The sequence below is a fragment of the Nannospalax galili genome, unplaced genomic scaffold (assembly GCF_000622305.1).
Source record: "Nannospalax galili isolate Female #2095 unplaced genomic scaffold, S.galili_v1.0 scaffold934, whole genome shotgun sequence".
Classification (NCBI taxonomy): domain Eukaryota; kingdom Metazoa; phylum Chordata; class Mammalia; order Rodentia; family Spalacidae; genus Nannospalax; species Nannospalax galili.
In genome coordinates this window covers 408,345-414,351 of record NW_008334762.1, presented here as the reverse complement: position 1 = coordinate 414,351, position 6,007 = coordinate 408,345, and positions in this window count along the sequence as shown.

Here is a 6,007-nt window from a genome sequence, read left to right as displayed (position 1 = left end):
TCAGAAGTTTTCAGACTTTCTCCTTAGGTCTGGAATCTTCTAAGAATGCTTTTGGCCTTAGGAACTTGGGTGGCACTGACCTGAGACCCTTGCCGTGGCTGCGCCACGCAGGGACGCAAAGGCAGATGGGGAGGGAAGAAGCCCCAAGATTTCCTAGGGAGTGTATTGAGTAGCTTGGTTGTACTGGATGCAAAGGATCAGGGAGAGTAAAGGTAAGCCTCGGAGCCCCAGAAAGAGGCTGGCGGGTGTTGCAGGACCAGGGAAGTAGAGGGAGATGAGGGCAGGGCCAGGACCAGAAGCGGTGCTCCTGGAGCCCAAGAAAGGGACTGAGTTGCTCTGGGAAAGAAGGGGCAGGAAGCAGTATTGGTTCCCCAGGTGGCTGGGGCCCCGGGGCTAGGAATGGCGCAAGGCTCAAACTAGGAGTATAGAACGGCGAGGCGGGGGGGGATGGAGGGGTGAATCTGGCTTAGGGAGTCCCGGCGCGGAGAGCTGCGCTATAGACTTACCCCAAGAGGCCTGCGGATAGTAGTGCAGGCTAGGAGAGTTAGCCGGGGGTGCAGGCCCAGGGAAGCAGAGAGAGGTGAGGGCCGGGCCAGGACCAGAAGTGATGCTCCTGGAGCCCAAGAAAGGGACTGAGTTGCTCTGGGAAAGAAGGGGCAGGAAGCAGTATTGGTTCCCCAGGTGGCTGGGGCCCCGGGGCTAGGAATGGCGCAAGGCTCAAACTAGGAGTATAGAACGGCGAGGCGGGGGGTGATGGAGGGGTGAATCTGGCTTAGGGAGTCCCGGCGCGTGGGCGCGGAGAGCTGCGCTATAGATTTACCCCAAGAGGCCTGAGGATAGTAGTCGGGAAAACTTTTAAATATAGAATCAAAGAGCTTCTTAGTCCAGTTTGTAAGGCGTGGGACATAGCCCAATAGGATCAGTCTGAGTACCTCAGGTGCAAAGAAACTGAGTAATATCACTACCCATCTTTCTTTGAGCCAAAGGCTGCATACCTGGGGCAGTACAAAGGAAATCTCTCCCTGATGGGCTGGATCACACAGCTATTGGAGACACTTGATTACCATGGGTTGAGGTCCCATGAATATAAGGAAGATGACAGAAGATGAACAGGCATTACTGAGGGAATTAGACATGGAGAGAGGAAGTGTTTGATGCCCAGGTCATTGGACTGTGTTCATAAGAGAGTTATGAAAGATTTTGATTCAGAGGGGCCACAGGACTGTCCCAGGGTTTTTGGTAGTTTTGCTAAGTACCACAGAAATTAATATGTGATCTGGTAGATCTGAATTATTTAGACTAGAATGTACATCAGATTCGTAAAGTGCTAAATCAACCAAGCGGGGGTTAGTGAGGGAGAAAGCAAACAAAGGAGCCTTTCTGGGCCACTAGAAAGCAAATGTGGCAAGTTTGTGTCAAGCTGGAGTTCCTAGGAGAAAAAAATTAATAGGAAAAACAAATACTGTAGTAGTGAACTTCTGGAAGGCCTCAAAGCTTGATCAACAGTTCACAGAAGACAAAAAAGATTTTTAAAAAAGTGCAGATAAAAAGAAGTGAATAAATTTGTCCTAGGAGTAGGTGGTTATTCTGCCAGAGTGTGCTGTATATTTATCTCCCCTACAAAATAGCATATTGAGACTAGAGATTGTCCATGAATCCCAAAGCCATTTTAGCAGCCAGCTGTGGCCCAATGAGAAGGCAAGGCCCACAGAACTGTCCTAGAGCCTGTCAGAACAGGGGAGCCATCTCCATTGACAGGCATGACAGGTAAGAGTGTGGCCTCACTTCCCCTTGAGACTGATCTGGGCTGCACAAGGCAAGTCAGTCCCATCGAGACTATAGAGGGTAGGGAGATGTGCTGAAGCTCATGGCAACAGCTACAACTTAAGATGAAGAGACAGGATGGCTCCTGGAAAATGACCATGCTACCAGTACAGAGGGCTAGATGGGGTAGTGTCCCCCATACATGCCATTATGTCCAGGATTGCTCTTTGACAAAATAATTGATACAAGTAATGAGGTTTTTTTTTTATGCTGTATTTGACCTTGTAAATGTTTCATTTTTAGTGCCCTCTTAGTTGTCTTAGAGCAGTTGACACTTGTTTTGAGCTGACAGCCATTGAGCTTCAGAGATCCTGTTCAAGTTCTGCAAAAAAGACTTATGTAATGAGAACCCTTGAGTTTCTTATAGATATTGGAAAGCACCTGGAAGAACAGCAAAAATAGCAGCTGAGGAGTTTGAAGGCACTCTGCATGAGTGGAACTGGAACTCTCAGAAGGCAAAGGTTGTTGAAAAAAATCCAAGAGCCAGTGGTGGACTACCTCCTTATAATTTCTTGGCAGGGAGGCCTCCAAGACCCCACACACCATACACATTATTGTCATTGCTGTTAATTGCATATCACAAGTAGAGGATAAAATCCTATAGCTGAAGACACAGCATATTTTGGTTGTAGGATATGGAGGGGTCAAGCTTTGACTGAGCTGGAAGCTTCCTCCCTGCTCAATGGTGTCCTCAATGCCAGAAGGTGTTATGCAGACTGTTGGAAAAACTATCACCAGCAATCATTGTGATAAAACAGTGACCAAAACCATTTGGAGGAGGAAAGAGTTTGTTTGGCTTACAGCTCATATTCCATCATTGAGGGAAGCCATAGGAACTGGCAGGAACTGAAGCCAAGACCAGGAAGAGATGCTGCTAACCACTTGCTTCCCTGATTTGATCAGTTACTTTTCTTATATAGCCTAGGCCCTTGTGCCTAGGCATGGCACCACCCACAGTGAGCTGGGCTCTTGTAGATCAATTAGCAATTAAGAAATACCCTCACAGACATGACCACAAGCAATTCTAGTGGAGGAAATTCCTCAACTGAGGTTCCTTATTCCTAGGTGACTTTAGTTTGTGTCAAGTTGACAAAAACTAACCAGCACAACTGACCCCTGGCCAGCTTGGTACACAAACATACCACTATAAGTCATAACTTTTCATTTCTTGTCCTCAAGATCTCATGTCACTGTCTCAATGTAAAACACAATCCCAACTTACAACAGTCCCACAGTCTTTTAAAAATTCTATTACTTAAAAGTTCAATGTCTCTTTAAAATATCAAAGTCTCTTAATTGTGGACTCCTATAAAATCCAAAACAAGTTACACACCCACTTATTACAAGAGAGAACCAGGGCACAGTTACAGTCAGATCAAAACAAAACCAAAAATCCAACAGCATAAATCAAATCCTATAGCTCAGTGTTTGACATCTGGGACTCAATCATGACATGTTCCAAAAGCCTTTGGTAGCTTCACTTCTCTGTCTCTGCCATCTCTAACACACTCCATTTGTCTTCTAGAGACTCCGCTCCACACTTCCCATTGTCCTTGACAGATGTCCCATAGTACCGGCACTCCAGTATCCTAGGATCTCCACTTTAACTGAGGCTGCACCTCTCCTGGCCTCTCATGGTATCAAATCTCAGCATTTCTCCATGACCCCTCCGGTCCTGGGCCTTCCACTCAACTGAGGCTGCACCTTCTCCAATGACCTCCTGGTCTCTCTGCAGGGACTCCAACTCTACCACGTGATGCCAAAGTAACCAAATGCAATGGCAATAGCCAGTACTCTCTGAGGATCTATGGGATCTCTCTGGTCAATAACTTCAAAAGAGGGAGTCTATTCTGGCATTGGGATTTTCATTTGCTAGCCTGTGGTGCCTATTAGGGTCATTGAATCCCTGTTGTAGGGTAACTACTTTTAAACTCTTTTCTATTGTATATGCAGGTATTGAGAGAGACTTCTACATTAGGTTTCCAAATGACATTTTCTTTTCTTTTCTTTTCTTTTTATATTGTTTTGAGACAGGGTCTCCTTGTAGCTACAGCTGGCCTGGAACCAAATGACATTTTCAAAAGGCCTTCAGTGTTAGTTATCCATCCTCTTACTCCCTGTTCTGCCCTACCCTCCTATTCCCCACCCCATTAAACCCATCCAGTCTATTATTCCCCTTTCCATTTATAATATTGAAGTCTATCTCCCCTCCCATGAACCACTCTCCTTGGTCCCTTTTTTGTTTCCTGATTGCTAAGGATTTTCTAATTGAAAACACCTATCTAAAGATTCAAAACTAGCAGACATTTATAAGAGAAAACATGCAACATTTGTCTTTATGGGTCTCAGTTACCCCACTTAGGATGATTGTTTCCAGTTCTATTCATCTACCTGCAAATTTCATTTTTCTTAACAGCTGAAAAATATTCCATTGTGTACGTGTGCCATACTTTCATTATTCATTCATGAGTTTATGGACATGTAGGTTGTTTCCATTTCCTGGCTATTATGAAAAGGGCAACAATGAATATGGAGGAATAGGTATTTCTTTAGTAGGATATAGAGGGTTTTTTTTTGGTATATGCCCAAGAATAGTATGGCCAGATCATGTGGGACATCTAGTCTTAGCTTTTGAGGTTCTTCCACACTAATTTCCTTAATGGTTTTGCCAGTTTGCATTCCCACCTGCAGTGAATAAGTGTTTTCTTTCCCCACATCCTTGTCAGCATTTGTCATTGTTTTGCTGGATCTTTGCTATTCTGACAGGGGTAGGATGAAATCTCAAAGTACTTTTAATTTGCATTTCCTGATGGCTAAAGATATTGAACATTAAAAAAAATATTTCTCAGACATTTGTCTGAGAACTGTTTCATCATTTGAGAACTCTGTAATTCCTCGCCCAATTTTTAATTGAGATGTTTGTTATTTTGATGCTAATTTTTAGTTCTTTGTATATTCTAGATAATTACCCTCTGTCAGGTCTATAGATGGTAAAGACTTTTCCATTCTGTAGTCTGCTTCTTCACTTGAATAATGGTGTCCTTTGCTGTACAGTTTTTTGGTTTCATGATATCCCATTTGTCAACTGTTGGCTTTAATGTCTGTACTATTCAGATCCTGTTCAGAAAGTCCTTTTCCGTGCCATCAAATTCCAGTATATTTCCTACTTTCTCCTCTATCAGATTCAGGGTATCAGGTCTTGTGTTGAGGTCTTTGATCCATTTGATGTTGAGGTTGTGCAGGGTGAGAGACAGGGATCTAGCTTCATTCTTCTATTATAGCTATCCAGTTCAATCAGCACCATTTTTGAACCTGCTGTCTTTTGTCCAATGTATGTTTTTGACCCCTTTGCCAAAATTCAGGTGACTGTATGTCTGTGAACTTAAATCTGGGTCTGCAGTTCTAGTCTTCTGATAAATGTGTCTTTTATGTCAGTACTATGCTGTTTTTATTACTATAGCTTTGTCATATAGTTTGAAATCAGGGATGGTGATGCTCTGGCATTCCTTTTATTGTTAGAGGTTATTTTAGCCATCCTGGATTCTTTTGTGTTTCCATATGAAATTCAAAATTACTTTTTTTCAATTTCTGTGAAGAACTGTATTGGAATATTAGAAGAACTGTGTTGAATCTGTAGATTACTTTGGCAGGATGGCCATTTCATAATATTAATCCTACCAGCCTATGAGCATGTGAGGCTGTTATTGCGTGCGGCAGGTTTCGCGCTGCTGGGCGGGTCCCTGGCTCTCTGCAGCTGCCGGGTGCTGGGAACTACAGATTGGGCGTGTATGCGACGGCTCTGGCGAGTGCAGACTCTGTGCCAAGGCAGGCTGCCGGGCGCTGGCGACTCTGCGGATCGCTGCAAGCTGCAGGGTGGGCTGCGCCAATCTGCAGGGGCCTCAGGCTAGCTGTGGAACGCTCTCACTGTGCTCGTGGGTCGTTCGCCACCGAACCACGAGGGTGGGGGAGGTGCAGGAACGGCGAATGCAGAATCTTCACGAGTGATTGCTGATGGGGGACAGCTCCTCCGGGGAGACTGAATCATAGGCTGGTTGCAGGTGCAGTGAGACACAAATCAGCTCAGTCGGATGATCTCAGTGATACAGCTCCAGTTTATTAGGGTGAAAACTAGAAGATTTATAGTGTGGAGGCAGTAGCAAAAGCCTCAGCTGATAGGTGCTCT